At 40.6% G+C, this 20,954-nt stretch overlaps 2 long non-coding RNA genes across 3 annotated transcripts in view; one reads left to right on the forward strand and one right to left on the reverse strand.

Annotated features, from left to right (window-relative positions):
- The window catches only part of LOC145518641 (uncharacterized), a 198,587-nt gene extending 180,649 nt beyond the window's left edge, over positions 1–17,938 (reverse strand). The window contains exons 1-4 of one of the 2 annotated variants that reach the window (XR_014063070.1): positions 17,780–17,938; positions 17,436–17,664; positions 12,685–12,792; positions 9,543–11,073 (exon numbers count right to left, since the gene is read on the reverse strand). This is a non-coding gene — a long non-coding RNA (uncharacterized LOC145518641). Of the gene's footprint in view, positions 1–9,542; positions 11,074–12,684; positions 12,793–17,435; positions 17,665–17,779 lie in introns of those variants that run through there. The other variant, XR_014063071.1, reaches the window with a different exon arrangement.
- LOC145518645 (uncharacterized) overlaps positions 17,864–20,954 on the forward strand; it is a 39,373-nt gene continuing 36,282 nt past the window's right edge. The window contains exon 1 of the long non-coding RNA XR_014063075.1: positions 17,864–18,295. This is a non-coding gene — a long non-coding RNA (uncharacterized LOC145518645). The remainder of the gene's footprint in view (positions 18,296–20,954) is intronic.

Consider the following 20,954-nt stretch of genomic DNA (forward strand, 5'->3'; position numbering starts at 1 on the left):
GGGCATAAACTCAGAACTAACTTGATTTAGAAAAATTAAACAATGCAGCATTTCTTACAGCCACGTGCAGAGAGAGAAATTCAGGCCTACCATGCAAGCACCTAAGAACTTCTGTTTGCATCACTAAAGTAATTGGTACACAGGTGGTAGCCGAGTCTAGGACCAAATCAGGAGGTTTTATCCCCTTCAGTGAGCACATGGGGTCAGAGTTCTCAGTGTTCTGGATTCCCTCAGGGCTGAGTGTGCCAAATGGGAAGGAGTGGAGGGAATTGCTCACAGAGGTGCTGCTAGAGCATTCATTTATTCAGTGGATTCCATGTATATTTATAAAGTAAGCACCATTAACTCTTCCATGGATGTGTTATTAAAACTTCCTCTCTTGCCCATTGACTCCATAGGCTATGCCCAGCTCTGTGGTACAAGTACATATTATTTCACCTGTGGGATCAATACTTAAGCAGGAGAGGTTTTTAGTTCAGGTAAAACAGGACATCACTATGGACATGGAGCCAGGGATTCCTATCTGAGACAAAAAGACTGAAACATAGGAACAACTGAAGTCATAATAATTAAAAGAAAACATGTATTCAGGATTAAAAGATTAAAGAAAGCCATGATGGGAAAGTGTTCAGGAGATTTGTTGTTGCTGAGTTGCTAAGTTGTGTCTGACTCTTCGTGACCCCATGGACTGCAGCACACCAGGTTTCCCTGTCTTTCACTATCTCCAGGAGTTTGCTCAAATTCACATCCATTGAATCACCAATGCTATCTAACCATCTCATCCTCTGCTGCCCCCTTCTCCTTTCGCTTCAGTCTTTCCCAGCATCGGGGTTTTTTTCTAATGAGTCAGCTCTTCGCATCAGATGGTCAAAATATTAGAGCTTCAGCTTCATCATCAGTCCTTCCAATGAATACTCAGGACTGATTTCCTTAGGATTGACTTATTTGATCTCCTTGCAGTCCAAGGGACTCTCAAAAGTCTTCTCTAGAACCACAATTCAACAGCATCAATTTTTTGGTGCTCAGCCTTCTTTATAGTCCAACTTATATGACATTTCAGGAGATTTAGGAGACTACAGATTTAAATATTAAGCTATTTAGTTAACTGACCATTGTTCCACCTAATTCTCAAAGGAACATAAGAATTTTAAGGTATAAGCAGAGTAGGATAATTAAGGAGGCAGACTGAGAGAATGCATACCCACCTTGTGTATGATGTTTCATATATGCTAGGAGTAAGGATGAAGGTGGGGTGTGGCTGCTGTATGTGACTTCAAGACTTGATACATTAAAAAAGGTCTCAAGAAAGGATTCCTTGGAGGAACACAGTTGTGCAAATTAGGATACTGGAAGGCTTAAGTCAAGCCAAGGTTTATGAGTAAATGAACCTATGAAAGATTTTAATGTCCTAACTGCTATTTCCCACCAGAGCATCCAAAATGAGAGTGCATAATAATTTGAAGTCATGAATGATAATGAGCCATAAGATATCCACAGACAGCTGGAATTCCCAGGGCATCATGGGCTGCTGGTCCTAAACAGTTTTGAGATGGGATGGGATCTGGGATGGACTTTGAAGTGTGGTAGGAGATGGATAGAGGAGCAGTGAACCTCAAGCTCATTTCCATGCCCACCTCTAGCCATCATGACCAACAGTAACTAATGTGCTAATGTGCTTTTTTTTCCAAACGAGTATTCCGCTGGGTGCCTCTGAGTGACTACATAATAATAATAACAATACTAATCACTATCAAAATTAGCCACAGTCTAGACCTTGATAGGACACAATGATAAGCGTCTACACCCAGATAGGTCCTCCCATTTGTGGTGAGAGCCTTCAGAATTAGTCCTGGGTGATTGCCTAGGAAGAAATTGCATAAAGTCCACTATCTCATTTATGGAGGCCACCAAGGAGCTATGAAGTGAAGGTGACCTTCCGCCACAATCAACTTTGGCTAGACTCAAACCAATGACCTTATAGCAGGAGGCATACCTATAGACTAGCTTCCCTCTGACAGGTACAGGGTTGATTTAAGCCTTGCAGCTGTTGCATTAAAGAATTATTTGTGCTACCACTGAAATCCCTCTAGCTGCCCCCTTCCCAAAATTATCAGTTACAACACAGATATTAAAATGGCGCCTTAAAAATTAAAATACAATTCTTTAAAAAAATAAAGACCATATAAATGCAGAATTATTTGCTATATATGCTTCAAATTACCAAGAGACCTTATTTTATTTCTGTCACAGCAGAAAGTGCTTCATCAGGAGGAATTCATGTGGCGAGCCAACCATGTCCTAGTTATTTTGTATTTAATATGCTTGAGATGTTTAATTATTTTTGATTAATTCATTTACCATTAAACTGCCCAAAGATGTGGATATGTTTTGCACTGAGAGGCTTGTCAGCATGTGAGCTACACAGACACAGCCTTAATGGAATCGACAGAAAAGCCCAGCATTGAGGGTCAAAACAGATGCAGATTCAAACCCTGGTTCTATGCCAGTTATGTGAATGTTGGCAACAAACATCCCTGAACTATGGTTTCACCATTTATAAAATGAATCTGACTTCACAGGGTATCATGAGAACTGAATAAGAAAAATGAATGGAAAGCATTTTGGACTTATGACTAATTTGGTATATAAAAATTAATGTAGTAAGTCCCTTACATACAAATGAGTTTCATTCCAACAGCACATTCGTAAGTCCAATTTGTTTGTAAGTTTAACGAAGTTGGTCTAAGTACCCAAATAACAGCTATAGAGTATCATACTGTAATAGGTTTAAAATGTGTTCACATCTTTTGAAAGTTCACAACTTGCAGGGTCATCTGTAGGAGACTTACTGTTAACAGAAACCTCAGTTAAACAGAGCTGGGGGACCAGAAGGGAGAGTTCACAGGCCCTGCAAAAACAGCTGAGCTAGACAGGAAAAGGCAAGACACCTCTTCTTTCCAGGCAAGGACTAAGCCACTGACAACCATGGACTCTGTATTTACCATAGCCATCCCCTCCAACTTCCTCTCCCCCTCTATTAAAACGTTCTACTTCCCTTGCTATGCAGGGATTTGCATGTGTCATGGTTGCAGATACCAAAGTGCAATTCTCTACTGATTCCAAATAAACCCAATTTTACAGGCAGTCTATTTATTTTAGGTCAACACTAGGCAAGCACTCAGTAAATGGTAATTATTACTATTCTATAGGAATGCTAACCATCTACTATGCACAAAAATAAAACACACATCATCATTGCTTGCTTGGCCTGACAGTAGCAGGCAGATTTCTAGGGATGAGCCCCAGTCCCAACTCAGATAAATCTGAAAGAAATGAAGCTGGGGAGAGATTTCACCATTGCATCTTAGCCCGCATTTTGTCTTGTCTCTTCCCAGTACCCTCAAAGAACACTGAATTTCAAACAGGTGTCCTTAGCACCCACTGAGCACTCCGGCATCCCATTTATTTCCCATACAGTCTAAGTAGCTTTCTGGGACCGCTACAACCTTCATGGTAGCTTCTTTCCGACACTTACTGAGGGACTCCGACCCTCAGTTGGAGAATTTAAAAGGTGGAGCAACTCCCAGAAAGTCAGACAGAGAAAAGAGTTTGCAGGTCATGTAGCACACCCTCTTTTACAAACAGGAAGACCGAGCCCTGAAAGATTAAATAACTTGCTCGAGGCCGTATAATTAGGTAGAAACAGAAGCAGAAAACAGACTCAAAAGACTCCCAACTCCACTTTACTGTCCTCAGATTTCCTCAGCTGCCGCGGCTCACTAATGTATTTCAATCTGGCAACTTCTTAAATGAGAGGAACGAACTACTTAAAATTTCTTGAGGAGACATCTTGCGGGGGGTGGGTAACTGAAGCAGTAAAACAGGAATTAGAGCAAAAAAATTTTTGTCTTTGCTGCCAGTGTATAAGTGTCTCCAGGAAGAAGAGAAAAGAGATTACAATTGTTGAATCCTCACATTCTTCAGGCGTCACCAATGTAGGTCTGGGGAAAGTCAGTGCCCTTTCCCTCTATAATGGTAAACCCAGGTGCCCTCAAAAATCCCACACCCTAAAGCAATTCTGGACATCCTTAGGGATAGCTCACTCTACTATATGAACATCTTCGCAGTTGTGATGGCCATCATTTTCCTCTTCTGTTTAGTCTTTTTTTTTTTTCCTGGCCGCACCATGTGGTACACAGGATCTTAGTTTCCCTGACCAGGGATCAAACCTGTGCTTTCTGCAGTGGAAACGCAGAGTCCTAACCACTGACCTGCCAGGGAATTCCCTCTTCCTTAGGTATTGAAAACGTTCTTTTATGACCACTAGCTTAGCTAATATGATGCAGACTGTGAAGCCAGCACAGCATGATATCTTTCTGGTGTTTCCACATAAAGATTGGTGTGCCCTACGAATCAAGCTGCTAATTTTTTTTTTTTTTTACATCACATCACGCTCCAGCAGAAATCCAGAAGGAGGCAATACCGTTCATTGGCACAAGGACAACACTTAGTCACAACAAAGCAGGTCTTCTCCTCTCAGAATTTATCTAGTGAAACTAGGCTTTCCATTGTTCATTGCAGCCCATCTCCTAAGGCTAAGTAATGGATAGACAATGAATGGTCCTGAAATCACACCTGTCCTCCAACACTCCCATAGTGTCCTTAAACAAAAATAGTCATCTAATCACTTCCCTTCAGAGAAGGCAATGACAACCCACTCCAGTACTCTTGCCTGGAAAATCTCATGGACAGAGGAGCCTGGTAGGCTGCAGTCCATGGAATCGTGAAGAGTCGGATACGACTGAGCGACTTCACTTTCACTTTTCACTTTCCTGCATTGGAGAAGGAAATGGCAACCCACTCCAGTATTCTTGCCTGGAGAATCCCAGGGACAGGGAAGCCTGGTGGGGGGCCGTCTATGGGGTCGCACAGAGTCGGACACCACTGAAGCAACTTAGCAGCAGCAGCAAGCACCTCCCTTGCCTTGGAATGTGTTATCATTGCCCTGCCCCAGCCCCGCAGCCAAGGTTCTGAAAGAAAGTGAAAGTGAAAGTCTCTCAGTCACGTCCAACTCTTTGAGACCCCATGGACTATACAGTCCATGGAATTCTCCAGGCCAGAATACTGGAGTGGGTAGCCTTTCCCTTCTCCAGGGGATCTTCCCAACTCAGGCATCGAACCCAGGCCTCACGCATTGCAGACGGATTCATTACCAGCTGAGCCACAAGAGAAACCCAGTGAAAGTGAAAGTCGCTCAGTTGTGTCCAACTGTTTGTGTCTATCTTCAGTCAGAAAGGTCTGGACCTCCCTGGTGGTCCAATGGCTAAGAGTCCACACTCCCAAGGCACGGGGCCCAGGTTTGATTCCTGATCAGGGAACTAACTCCCATATGCCATGTCACAACTAAGACCTGGCATGCACGCGCACACACACACACACACACACACAAAGTCCTGCAGCAGGACTGCCCCATAAGACATATCCGAACACTAACCTGAATGTTCAGGCTCATGTTTACACAAACTTTAACTCAAGTGATTTTTTTTTTAAACTGGGTTCCTACTATCACTTTAAAATTGAAGTTTAGTTGATTTTCAATGTTTTGTTAGTTTCAGGTGTATCGCAAAGTGATTCAATTATTCATCCATATATATCTATTTTTTTCATAATTTTTTCCCTTGTAGCTTATTACAAAATATTGAGTATGGTTCTCTAACTCTCATGATTTTTACAAAACTGTTACAAGTAGGAAGTATTGCTTCTCTGTGCCAGATGCCAGGCCAAGGTCCCAGAAACAGTAACTTGAGAATTAGAGCTAGGAATTGACTCTCTGTCTGAGGTCACAGGGGCTTCCCAGGTGGAGTAGAGGTAAAGAATCCACCTGCCAATGCAGGAGATGTAAGAGATGCAGGTTCGATCCTTGGGTGGGAAGATCCCCAGGAGTAGGGCATGGCAACCTGTTCCAGTATTCTTGCCTGGAGAACCCCATGGTCAGAGGAGCCCGGCGGGCTATAGTCCATAGGGTTGCAAAGAGCCAGACATGACTGAAGTGACTGAGCATACAAGCTGAGCTCACGCTCTCGGCACTGGGCTTCCCACAAAACTTGGGAAAGACTCCATTTTCCACCTCCAAGCACAGTCCTCTACTCTGAACCAGTCAGTTCTGCCTAGCCTACTTTCCCAGCTTTCTTGTTTAAGATGTTTCATGTGTAATTTTTTTTTTTTCATATTCTTTCTGTGGATGAACTCACTGTGGTATTTTATCCTACCCCTGGTACCTCTGTGACCTACCTGAGTCACTTTAGAATCTCTAATGTGCTCTTACAATCCAGTAACTGATGTCTAGAGGCTGGCTTATTATGTGTTAAAGATAAGCACTTTTCAAAGAAAAACACAAACACACCATATTTCTGATTAAAACTAATGGTGGACCAGGTACAAGCAAGGAAAGCTCTTAGATATCCTGACAGTGACTAATAGAACTTTGTGTGTTTATGTATCTTCTAGTGAATTATATATGCTGCACTGTAGACACAGATGGAAAACAATGCAATTTATCTCTTATTTTCTTTAATGGTTTGGCCCATAAAAATAGGTCAATCATGAAGAGGCCTTCTTGAAATAATAACCTCGAAATCAAACTTCCGTACAGACACTCAAATGTAATTCAGCATCCAAAGGGAAAAACAGACCCCTCGACTCTGATTTAGCCTGAAGTCACTACAGACACTCGAATGTTCTTGTCCAGAATATCCCACAGACAGAGGAGCCTGCACAGTCCATGGGGTTGTCAAAAGATAGACGTGACTGAGTACTCATGAATGCACTACAGACATGTCCACCGTACTGGGAGGACCCTTGTATATTTTCCACAAGCACAGGCTATCAATTATCATGAAAGCTGCACGCAAGACTGGAGAAGACAATGGCAACCCACTCCAGTACTCTTGCCTGGAAAATCCCATGGACAGAGGAGTCTGGTGGGCTACAGTCCCTGGGGTCACAAAGAGTCAGACATGACTGAGTGACTCACACACACACACACACACACACACACAGAACATTTCCATCAACTCAGAAAGTTTTATTGGACAATGTTCCTCTACAGGGAAGGTCCAGTTTTTGTTGAGGTGGTGCTTTTTTCATTTTCCCAATCTATCACAGATTCTTTTTGATCTATACTCTATTCAGAAATTGCTCTTCAGGCTACAGTGGGGTGACAGGAATGATATTTATTCTTTGGTCTTGAACAACTAGAAAGTTGGAAAAACACATGAAATATATTTTGAAATTTTAGGCACTGGGAAAGAGGCAGGACAGAACCTGACCTCCGAAAAAGGTAAAATGAAGAGAAGTGAGTTCTATGATTGACCCAATTTATGCCCAGTGACAGTTTCTAAGCCTACACTAAAAGAAATGATACAGAAATTTCTTCAGATGAAAGGAAAATAATATTAGATATAAATTTGGATCTACTCAAAGAAACAGAGTTCCAGAAATATAGGTTAATATAAAAATAAAATTCTCAAAACTTTAAATCTCTTTGAAAGGTAACTAACCCCTTAAATGAAAATAACAATAGATCATTGGATTTATACATGTGTATATTAAAACATAGAGCATGTAGAAGTTCATAATTTTAAGGTTTTTGATTATACATGAAGTGGCATAATTTTACTTGAAAATAGACTGTGATAAGTTCAAGATATACATTGCAAACACTAGAGTAACCACTAAAAATAAATAGAGGTATAGCAAATAAGACAGCAGACAAAGGAAATAAGAAAGATAATGGTAGAAATCAATGAAATAGGAAACACAGGGGCAATAATGATATCAATTAAACCATAGGTTGTTTTTTTTAAGAAACTGAAAACAAGAGCCAAACAAACCAAGAATAAAGGGATAAGGTGAATAATCAAAATTAAGCATGCAGGAGAGACCATCAATAAGATCCTAAAAATATTCAAAATATATTTTATAAAATATAGTAAGGGACTCATAATAACTTTATGAAAAAACAGACATAATTGATGATGAGTGTCAGAGAAGAAAGGAACAAAAGAGAATGAGATGGTTGGATGGCATCACTGACTTGATGGACATGAGTCTGAGCAAGCTCTGTCAGATGGTGATGGATAGGGAAGCCTGGCATCTGCAGTCCATGGGGTCACAAAGTGTCAGACATGTCTGAGTGACAGAACTGAACTGAACTGAAAAGTCTGAAAAATCAGTTCAGTTCAGTTCAGTCGCTCAGTCGAACTGAACTGAAAATTCTGTAAAAATCACTTCAATTCAGTTCAGCTCAGTTCAGTTGCTCAGTCATGTCTGACTCTTTGCAACCCCATGGACTACAGCATGCCAGGCCTCCCTGTCTATCACCAACTCCCAGATTTTACTCAAATTCATGCCCATTGAGTTGGTGATGCCATCCAACCATCTCATCCTCTCCTCCCACCTTCAATCTTTCCCAGCATCAGGGTCTATTCAAATGAGTCAGTTCTTCTCATTAGGTGGCCAAAGTATTGGAGTTTCAGCTTCAGCATCAGTCCTTTCAATTAATATTCAGGACTGATTTCCTTTAGGATGAACTGGTTGGATCTCCTTGCAGTCCAAGGGACTCTCAAGAGTTTTCTCCAATACCACAGTTCAAAAGCATCAATTCTTTGGCACTCAGCTTTCTTTATAGTCCAACTCTCACATCCATACATGACTACTAGAAACACCATAGCTTTGACTAGACAGAGCTTTTTTGGCAAAGAAATGTCTCTGCTTTTTAATATGCTGTCTAGGTTGGTCATAACTTTTCTTCCAAGGAGCAAGCGTCTTTTAAAAATCACAAACTGCCAAAGCTCATGAAATAAGAAATATGAATAGTCTTACTCTTAATCTTAAAAGCTAAAATCATAAGCTGAAAAATTCCACAAAGAAAACTGCAGACTCTAAATTTTATTTAACATTTAAGGAAAAAATAATACCAATTACACAAAAACTCTTCCAGAACACAGAAAAAAATAAACACTTCCCAACTGATTTTATGAGGCACAAAGTACCCCAATTTCAAAAAAAGGCAAAGATTTACAATAAGAGAAACTACAAACAAATATCCCTCACAAACATAGATGCAAATATTCATGACATACTTTGGCAAATCAAATCCAGAAATATCTGCATCATCACCACCCAGGGCTGATCCCAGGAATGCAAAGTTGTTTTGATATTTGAAAACCAGTCAAGCAACTCACTATGTTGACAATCCAAAAATAACAACCACATGATGATTTCAAGGAAAAGCACTGAACAAAATTCAATATACATTCACAATAATATTTCTCAGTAAACCTGGAATAGGAGGAAACGTCCTCAATCTGATTATGGACATCTATGGTAAAAGAAATAGTTAACATAATTACTGGTGAAAGGTTGAATGCTTTCTCTCTAGATGGAGACTGAGGCAAGAATATTCCATCTTATCATCAGTTCTATTCAACATTATCCTTGAGGTCTTAGTGAAAAGAGAAAGAAACACAAAGACACACAGATTAAAAAGGAAGAAATAAAACTTTCTTTATTTGCTAATGACATGACTGAGTACAAAGAATTCCAATGAACCTACGAAAAAGAAACTAGAGAAGATAAGTGATTTTATCAACTTTGTAGGATAAAAGGTCAATATACAAAATATATTGTGTGCTCTATTCAGTGAAATAAGTGTATTGATCACATATTTTGCTGGTGCAGCAACGTCAAATTATTATAAACGTTTCTATCACTTGTTCTCAAATTTTGTACTTCTCTCATCATGGACTGGCAACAAAAAGTTCATGGACTGGAGCCAGTCTACAGACCACTATCCACATGTCACTCAGACATTTATTAATCAAGTGAAACTTCCATATATGTACTTCATATATGTCAGATACCGTGCTGAACACAGTCTCCCACATGAACAAGGCTCAATTCCTAGGACCGGATCTCCAGTATAATAAGCAACATAAGACCAGTACACACATAATCAGTATTTTTAAGAATATATTTACAGCTGTAAGTGATGGAAAGTGGTTTGCATTTGAAGAATGGGAAAAAGGAAGTGAAAGTGTTGTTCTGATCACAAAAATCTTAATGGTTGAAGATGTATTTGAATTTGCCATAGAGAAGCAACAACAGAGCAACCCAAACCCACCCACAGAACAATGAGCTTATGGCGAGACCCTGATGCCTCCTGTTTGTTTCTAGGAAATGGATTTCTACAAAAGTTTCTGGGATTTGGAGGGGTAAAGAACAGACATTAAATCTCCCACTTCTAACATCCTCCCAATACTCCAAACCCACTGATACTTCTGATTTTCAAAGAAGTATGATATTCATGGCTAAAAGCCCAAGTTACGTTTTTATACAGATTGTGAGCCGTGTACCTAGAATCATAGGATGTTAGAAAGGAAAGATCCTTAGAGATAAGATGACAAAATTTTGCAAATATGGCAGCGGGAGATGGACATTTTTTCCTAGGCCACGTGGCTTTGCAGGAATTGGGAGATGTTAGATGCAGCTCTGACACTAAGCCCAGAGCTCTTTGCCTTATGCCATGTTGCCTGCCCAGACACCAGAGGAAGGAGCACCGTCAACTATGGCTGCTGTCGCTGCACACAATTAACAGCCCCAACTGAGTGACGCCTGTAACAGAGCAACAGCTGTAACCTAAACACAGAGGCATGTCTGGACATGAATGAAGGACTGAGGACAAGTTCCCTAGGTAACTACATACACGAGCTTAGAAGAAGCCTTCTGGGGGGGAAAAAATGACCCAAGGAACAGAACAGTGTAGGTATATTCAATATTCATCTATGTTCAACCATCATTGAAAGCAGCAAGATCCCAGGATCACTAAGACAATCCAGTTCTTATTAACTGATGCTCACAACCCCAGAAAAGTAAAAGCTACAAGATGAATGTCCGCAGAGTATCTGAGTGACACTGAGAGTAGTATTGTCCATGACCATGGCATCGGCAAGACAGACAGTGATGAAACAACCTTCACAGCTGATCCTTTGGCTCCATCAACATCAGGGGTACCTATAGTTTTAACATAAATACCATAAAATAAGGATCCGATTACCATATCCAACCAGCAAATGGGTGCCAAAGCACAATAAAATGAACTGAAAAATAATCCCAGAAACCTTCAACAGACACATAATATCATATCCCTATTTAAATAGAAAAATCTAGTCTGAATATAGGATAGATTTTTTTTAATGGACTTTTGAAATTCCCATTATCTCAGAGCTCGTTTTCACCATCTCCTCTCCCCTTTTTGTGGACCAAGAATATTACACAGCTTTACTTCCCGGTTCACATATCAAAACTGACCTTTTTTAAATTAAAGCTGTTTTTCTTTTTTAGAATAGTGGTTCTTACATGTTAGTATGCACTGAAATCACATGAAGCTCACATGAAGTTGAATCAGGCTGCTGTGTTCAGCCACACAGTCTCAGATGCAGTGTGTCTGGGGTGGGCCCTAAGTACTGGCAGTTCCAACAAATCTCCAGATGCTGGAAGCTGTGGCTGATGCTTCCTGGTTGGGATACCAGACTTGGAGGAGAACCACTGCTTCACAGCTCTCCTCACCCTCCAACCTCTTGACACAGCTTTTCACATTATGAAACATGATAACAAGCACACAGCTCTCATGTCTGCCTCCCTCCCTATAATTCAGGTAAGGCACTGAATGAGGGTTCAATAAGTATTTGTTGTATAAGTAAATCAACAGATGAATGGATCACCGAGTTTGGAATGAACGAATAAGTGAATAAAGCATTTGCCTTTTTGTTTGCTTCAAAACCACTTAGACTAACCCTAAACACAACAAAATGAAACACAGTATGAACAAGAAATACAACCAAGATGATTCTATCCCAGAACAAAGAGACTGTTCTAAAGATAAATTTCCATTATGCCTTCCAAACTATAGAGAGCACATTTCCAGCACATCTCAGATGTTCACATTTTCTTCACCTCCAGGTTTTAAAAGTTTAAACACAGTGTACCAGTCTCAGACTATCTTTACTCATAATCAACAAATTATTTTATGATTTTAAATCCAAACATCTATAAATCTTTAAAACAATCACACCCTTCTACTTTAAAAAGGTAAATTGAACAAACGCACATATGTCTTCTCCCTCCTGGAATCCACTAAGTCATAAACCCGCAAAGACAAAGAGCCAGAGGTCAAAGATTATTCAGAAGATGGAAAAGAGTGACTGTGAGGTGATTGCCTTCACACAGCAGCAAAAGGTGGATCCTGAGTGATTAGAAAAATAAAGCAACAAGCAGCAAGCAGACCCATGTGGAGAACACAGGCACAGCTCAGGAACTGGAGAACACCTTGAATGGCCATGGTGGGAAGTGAGGTTAAAACAGCCAGATTAATTGAAAGTCGAAAAACGTAAACTTTGACATCCTGACATCCTTGACAACACCATGCTAACAATTCATATCTAAGATCTCACCATTATTACAAAAAATAGAGACCAAGCCAAATAGGAAAAGGAACCAAATGGGAAGCAGAATCATTTTTTAAGGTATATAACAGTCTTTAGAGAGATAGAGACAACTTTGCACGAAATAAACCAAATCAACTGTAATAATGATAGTTTAAAAGTTCTTTTAGAACTGACTTACTTTTGGAGTAAATCACAAGTGAAACTGTTCCACTGCAGAGATGGTGGTTTTGAAGAATCAAGTCAGGAGCAGCTGGGTTCATCCATGTCTTCCCCAGACAGTGACACCCTGTGGAAATATACACACATCAGTCAAGGGATGTATGGTTGGACCATCCACACTGATCTCCAGCCTGCAAGACCAAATCATGTGATAGATTTTGATTTTAGGACACACTGTATCTATACTCAGTGCTGGGCAGGAGTTGTCAAAAAGACATGCTCACTGTAACATATAAAAGCATCAATGACTCTACAGGCAAATATGGAACATCTCTATATGATAATCATGAGAAAGGGATCATATTCCCTATTTCCAAAAATAAGAGAAAGAACCTAAAGATAGATGGCCATGTGACTATAAACAACTAAAGAAGGTAATATACTAGGATTTATGTCAGCCACACTCTTAGTTGCCCTAACCCTAAACTCCTTCTGGAATCATCAGTTAAGACAACAGTCTCCTAAGGTTGCTCGGAAGCACCTGGCAGCTGAATGAGTCTTCTAAGTGTTGAGCTCACTTCTACCCCTGAGGTCTGTATTCCTGCTTCTCCCCTCCCTGTGTCCCAAGGCTTTGTTTCCATCAGTTTGAATCCTACTAGTCAATCAGTGTTTAGTGCAAGCACCTTTTTCTTCGAGAAACGGTCCTCTAATTACTATCCAACGATTTCTCATTGTCTTCAGTATACAAATCCACTCTTCTTACTAAGACATTCTAGGCCCTCATGGTCAGATCTTGGCTCTTCTATTCAACCTAATTCTTCAGCACTACTTTCCCCACCCTGGGCACTCTATCCTCCAGGCCTAGGGCAACATGTGCTTCCTCAGACCTCTGTGTTTTTGTATAACTGCGCCTCCTCCCCTTAACTCCTCCTTTTGTTTTTTTGTTTTTTTTCGGTTGTGCTACATGGCGTGAGGGAAATGGGATCTTAGTTTCCTGACCAGGGATTGAATCTGTAGACCCTGTAGTGGATGCACAGAGTCTTAACCACTGGACCGCCAGGGGAGTCCCTAATTCCTCTCATCCTTCATGTGCAGTTCAGGTCATCTGTACCTCTCGTCTGGCTTGGCTGCCCCACCTACATACTACTGTCACTTGCCTTTAAAAAAAAAAAAAACCCATTTATATCCACAAATAACCACTATTAATTGAACATCTGTGATATTGAAGACACTGAAATTAAGTGTGGTACTTGTTTTCCTTATTTTAATTACTACAAAATGCATGTGGTATGTACTGTTACCCCTATTCTCCAGAAGAAGAAAGCAAGGCTTAGAGGGGTTTAGAAATGTGTCTAGGGGACTTCCCTGGTGGTCCAGTGGTTAAGACTTCACTTTCCAATGAAGGGGTTATGGATTCAACCCCGGGTCGGGGAGTTAAGAGCCCACATGCCTCAAGGCCAAAAAACCAGAGCATAAAACAGAAGCAATACTGAAGCAAATTCAATAAAGACTTCAAAAATGGTCCACATTAAAAATGTTAAAGAGAAAAAAAATACACGTGTCTAGATTTATTGGACATTGAAAAACTAAGATTTGAACATAGTTGATTTTACAATTTACCTGTGTACTTAACATTCTTAATTGCTCTTATAAATGATTGCATGACTGCAAACTCCACAAAAGGCAAGATCCATAATAAGTGTCATAGTCTTCCATCTCCATCACACAGCATAGGTCCTGGCTGATAATAATTACTCAATAAATATTTGCTAAAAAATGATCTGTGTGTTTAATGTTTTCTGCATTGTCCATGTGCTCCGTGAGGATGAAGACAGTATATTAGTTATCTTTGTTGTTGTTTTTTTAGTCACTAAGTCATGTCTGACTCTTTTGTGACTCAATGGACTGTAGTCCGCCAGCTCCTCTGTCCATGGGATTTCCTAGGCAAGAATATTGGAGTGGGTTGCTATTTATTTCTCCAAGGGATTCCTCCCAATCCAGGATCAAGCCTGCATCTCCTGAGTCTCCTGTCTGTGTCTCCTGAGGCTCCAGAATTAGCAGGCTATTCTTTACCACTGAGCCACCTGGGAAGCCCCCTATTTTATATATTGTATTTTATAGATTTTATAGATTTTTTAATTTTATATAGTAGTGTGTTAATCCCAAACACCTAATTTATCCCTCTTCCCCTTTTCCCTTTGATATCAGCACAGTGTTTGTTGAAAGAATGAATGCATTATAAGTCTCTCTGAATATATATATATGTGTGTGTGTGTGTGTGTGTGTGTGTGCGCGTGTGTGTATATATTCACTCAAACAATTTTGATAGCTCTGGTAGAGCCTTGGGATCACACCCTGCTGGTTTTGAACATGTATTATTATCCAAAGGAATCTCACACCTTTAAAAGTCAAGAGCTGTATCTTCCAGTTCAGGATCTCTCTGCATTGGTTAGCATAACACTTGGCACATATTTGATGATTAAATATACTGTTTTTGTTGCTCCTCAAGAAAAAAAGGTGATGAATCTTTTCCGTGAATTGTACAAAAAGTTTAGATATCATTTGCTTGAATAACTCTGTTTTATCCCTTCAAGTGAAACACGAGTTTGGCCATGGAGATTTGAAAGCCGTCCGACGTGGACTGGCCTAAATGATACACTGGCACCCAGGGAAATCCTGCCAGGTTGAAGGCTCTGTGGTTTCCCATGATGAGAGCAATCCAGAAAAAGCCATACTTGTTCCACAAAGCCAGTGGGGACCAGGCTATGGGTGAGCGAAGAGCATTAACATTTTAAATATGGAAATTAGAGGTTTTGGCATCCCTGGGAAAAAAATGATGTGGCCTTTCAGAGACTGCGGGATCTGCTGCCAAATGTCTTTCCCCTTGAAACAAAAACTATGTTCAAGTCTCAATAATTACCACTAAGCTGTGCCAACCCCAGAAATCCTTTCCAACTAAGTAGCTCCACCGGGAGTTGAAATTTACATTTATAATCATTTACCTTCCCCCAAAATGTTAGTTTTCAGGACTCAAACTTCACACACGTAACCTTGGGACTAGACCCGCTTTAGACCTGAATCTGGACCTACCCGTGTCAAGCAAGGAAACATACGAGAAAGACAGCTCCCCTCCCCTTTTTAAGAGGATATTTGGAGGGGAAATATGAAAAGAATTAAACAGCTGAAATATCAGAAGTATGATTGCCTTTGTAGTACCATGTGACCTGTTTTTCTGGAACTTTGCAATTCCACAAATGAGCAGGCTGTTTTTCATCTGATCTCCAGAGGACTCTCCAGACTCAAGAGAGACATGGTTCTCAAATCCATCTGGTCCCCTTTGCTTATATGAGCAGAATCAAACACACAGAGGCCCAAATATTTGGCCAAACAACAGAAGTAGCCAGGCAACAGATACTTAAAAAAAAAAAAAAAACCTGAAAAAGATTAAATCACATGCCTTTTCTTCTGATAAAGACACAGTCCACATGCCTTTTCTTCTGATAAAGACACAGTCCTTAGTCACTGCAAATATTCATCAATATTATTTATATGTGATTAATTCACAGTAAGTCCCAGTTTTCTGTTTTCGATCCTATCGGTTTATGAATTCAGAATCATTAGCAAACTGTGCATCAGGGCCTTATGTTTTTATTTCTTCTTCTCCCTGGAAAAATTAATGTGAGTTCCCGGTTGATTTCTCCATCTTTCTTCCAGAAAAGATACCAAAAAAGGCAAGATTGACAGTGGAGATATCTGAAGGTAGTGTGGACGGTGGGTGGGGTGGGCATTGGTAGGTAGACGGTGGGGGCGGCGGGGCGGGGGGTGATCAGCACTCATCGCTGTCTTCCTATTGGGATACACGACAGTGAGGAAAGAATTTAATCACCCCTCCCTCCTCTTCAAGAGTGACAAGGGTAATATATTACTGCCAAATCTTGTGAAAACGTTAGGAAACACCATTCCAGCTGTTCGAGTCAATGAGAAAAGCCATGAGTCTTGTCAAGTCCTTTTGCTACTTCACAGCATAAGGCTGTCACTTCATTAATTAGACGAGCGTGTTGCCACGCGACTCCAATGCACACACTCTCCATCACTGATCTTTGTCAATTTGGGTAATAAAACAGCAATTGAATCATCCCCCCTCCCACTCCCACACATTAGTAACTGTTTTATGATGGAATTTCAGTTTCATGGTGCACTTGATTAGTCAGTCTGGGGAGGACTTTCATAGATACAGTAGGAGTCTAATTAAAAGGCAGACTGCAAAGAAACCAACGGTTCAGACACAGTTCAAAGAAAACAAATTGCAGGGACTACACGATAAGATGAAACATTCTAGGTAATCAGTTTCTTAGATGAATCTTGGGCTCAAGGTGAAGGAATAGGTTCGTCGTGGGGTTGTGGGGAGAGGGCAGCTCTAGAGGTGGGGAGGGTGCTTGGAGGAGGTAGCACCCTGGTAACAGTTGTGGAGTCTTGGGAGAGTGCTTCCTGACTGTGACCAGGAACCCACAGCGGTGTGGGTGGGCAGCCTGGGAAGAGAAAAGGCCACCACTATCAACTCCGGGTGAAAGGGGTCTCTTGTGCCCACAGCCCCTCCTGACCTGATCTGGTGCTGTTAGCAGACACGGTTTTCTGCTCAGACTTTGGGCTCTTTCAGTCTTTTGGAATTAAGTTCTTAAAACAATTGCATTTTTCTTCTAAATACATTACATCTAATAAACTGTTTACATTTCAGAAAACTGTACTGGTGGTAGGAATTCTGGATCTCACCATTTTCTCCTGGGATCTGTCCTAGGAGATGGTTTTGTCACAAATGCAGGGCACTGGGGTTTTTCTCTGGGCTTCCCTGGTGGCTCAGATGGTAAAGAATCCGTCTGCGATGAAGGAGACCAGGGTTCCATCCCTGGGTTGGGAAGATCCTCTGGAGAAGAGAATGGCAACCCACTCCAGTATTCTTGCCTGGAGAATTCCATGGACAGATGATTTTCTCTAGACAAAGCTGCTTTTGGGGGAAAAATAAAAAGGCTTGGTGGGGGAGATAAAAAATTGTGTTCTGTCTACACAATTTCTCAACAGTTCTGTTTTCTGTCTACCACCTCTCCCCCATATTTCACCTGCCACAGCTGCCTCCTTCCAACACGGGCAGTGATGCTGGTGGCTCTGAGAGCTCCGTGAACACTCCGAGTATAGCACCCGGTGATAATCCTTCTGGTGTCCATTGGCAACAAGAAGCCAGACAGCACTTCTTTCTTGCTGTGAAGAGACTCTGGCCTAGGGGCGGGGCTGGCACAGGAACCGTTAAAGTGCAGCCGTTAAGGCGGGGCCACTAGGGTGACCGTTAGGGCGGGGCCATTAGCAGTAGGCTCAGCCAACGGTTGGTCAGCATCACAGTGGTTGCCCGCCCCTTCCTCATCTTCTGTATAAAAGGAACCGGAATTCTGACTAGGGAAAGCTGGTTCTTTGAAGCATTAGTCCCCTGACCTCTCAGGCTGATGGCTTTCTGAATAAAGTCGTTATTCCTGCACCAGGAACTTGTCTCCTGATATACTGGCCTTTCGTGTGGTGAGCAGAACTCCTTATCAACTCTGTCAGAAGTGACCCGACATCCTTCCTGTGGAGTGGAATCTCAGGTATAAAGAGGGGAGGCATTAGAAACTTTTAACTTCTAGCTATAAATAAAACAGGAAAAACAAAAAAAAGCTGGCTCCCTCTCTGGGCCCGAGTACCTGGTGAAGAGCGGTACGGTAAAATAGCAAGTGCATTTTGCCCAAATCCCAAAGAAATGGGCTCTGGCTAGCCCATTTCTAGTCGCCACAATTGTTCCTTTGAATTAATCGATGAATCAACTGAGTGATTTAAGGCAACGTTTTCTCTCTTCTTCAATTTTTTCATTCATAACTTTCCACCTCAACACCCCTTACTCTCCCTGTTATGCCCTGTCCCCTCCCATAACCTTCCCTTTCCCCTACCCATCAATGTGATTTTGACAAGTGCTTTAGGGCAACCATCCCCAACCTTTTTGGCACCAGGGAACAGTTGCATGGAAGGCAATTTTTCCACAGACCAGGGTGGAGGGGAAGGTTTCGGGATGATTCAAGTGCATTACATTTACTGTGCACTTCATTTCTATTATTACTTCTGCTCCACCTCAGATTATCATGTATTAGATCCCTGAGGTTGGGAACCCCTGTCCTAGGGCCCTGACAGATGCTTCAGAGAAAAAGGGGTTGAGGCTTATACTTTAAGCACTAAAATATACACACTATAGCCTTACAAATAAAAGTAATCAGGGAAACCATAAGGTAGTAACATCACATTCTTAAGTGGAAATGTAAATTATATATTTCCATAAGACTAAAACTCTGAAAAAAACAAAGAAAGAGAGAAGGAGATTCTAAGAAAAGAGCATTATGATAGCTAGGTTAAAGGAAAAGGTCACATAATTCAAGCAGCTATTTAAAAAGAAATCAGAGAATCTTTTTAATCATCAGAGTTGGAAGAAGTCTACGGTCCATATTAATATCAAATTCTGTGATCCCCTGAATAGGAAGTATATAATTTTGGCTAATCTCTGCATAAGATGATGAAGAAAGACACAATCTACAGTTTTCTTGGGAAAGAGTGTATTTATCTGGGCAACGGTGAATTTTCACTAAAGTGCTTCCCTTCTTATCCTTACACTCTTCTCCCTGAGAGGTTGTACACAGTAATTAAGTGCAGCTCATAAGTGTTCTTGTTGTATATGATTTAAAAGAACCTCATGTGTGCAGAATTAGATTAATTATAATCCTCAGGTCATGATAATCTTCAGTGATCCACACATGACATTAATTTATTTCATTTATAAATTTTAGTAATAAAAAACATTCAAGAGTGTCCCATGCAACCCAATAAAGTAAAACTCTGACAATAGCTTTTATCTATATGCTCCCCCCAATCCTGCTCTCCTGCCTTTCCTTCTACCTCAAATATAAACCCAACTTGTGTACTAATTATTCCCTTTAATATTTAACAGTTTTAGAAATACATATGTATGCTTAAACAATATATTATTTAGTTTCACTTGTTTTTGAATTTTGTAAAATATTAGGCTGAGTACAATGTTTTGGGATTTGGTAATTTCATTTCCATTAAATTAGTAAGATTCATTCATATCTTAGTTAATACATAGGGTTGATTCAGTACATGTGTGCATGCTAAGTCATTTCAGTCACGTCCAACTCTTTGCATCCCTATGGACTATGGCCCACCAGGCTCCTCTGTCCATGTGATTCTCCAGGCAAGAATACTGGAGTGGATTGCCATGCCCTTCCCCAGGGGATCTTCCCAACGCAGAGACTGAACCCGCATCTCTTATGTCTCTTATGAACCTGCATTGACAGGCAGGTTCCTCACCACTAGCACCACCTGGGAAGCCCCAATTCGGTTCACTACTCTGTAATTCATTGCTTGAATATGCTATGATTTAATTACTATAGCTCTTAAGGCCGCTCTCAGATTTTTACTATTATGAACTATGATGATGTGAAAGTTTTTATTTATATCTTATATTGATCTTGTGCAGCTATTTCTCTTGGGTATATACCAGAAATTTGAATTACTCATTTATTAAGATGTGTAAGTGTTCAGCTTTCCAAGACAATACCTTATTTTCCCAATATGCTATACTAATTTACACTCATATCAGCAACTTACAGGCAATCTTATTGATCTGCATACTCAATACTTGGTATCTTTAGACATGTAAAATTTTAATCAATGAAATCAGCAAAATGTGTTATGTCATTATGGTCTTATTTTGCATTTCCCTCATCACTGATGAAACTGATTATCACTGAATATGGTTACTGGTCATGAATATCTTTTCTTCTGTGAAATGATTGTTTTCCCATTTTAATATTGTATTGTAGAAGCTCTTTATCCACTAAGGGCTTCCCTGGTGGCTCAGACGGTAAAGAGTCTGCCTGCGGTGCAGGGAACCTGGGTTGGGAAGATCCCCTGGAGAAGGAAATGGCAACCCACTCCAGTATTCTTGCCTGGAAAATCCCATGGCTGGAGGAGCCTAGCAGGCTACAGTCCATGGGGTCGCAAAGAGTCATACACGACTGAGCAACTTCACTTTCACTTTATCCACTAAGGAGGTAGTGACTCTTCTTTTGTCAGTTGTGTGTATGACAATATACTCTTTTCCTATTTATAGCTTTTTTTTTACACTTTCATCAAGCTATCTTTTGATTACCAGAAGTTCTCATTTTAAAATTGATCTGTCTTTTCCTTTATGGTTAGTAG

The sequence above is a fragment of the Giraffa tippelskirchi genome, chromosome 8, assembly GCF_054371585.1.
Source record: "Giraffa tippelskirchi isolate mGirTip1 chromosome 8, T2T-mGirTip1v1.2.pri, whole genome shotgun sequence".
Classification (NCBI taxonomy): domain Eukaryota; kingdom Metazoa; phylum Chordata; class Mammalia; order Artiodactyla; family Giraffidae; genus Giraffa; species Giraffa tippelskirchi.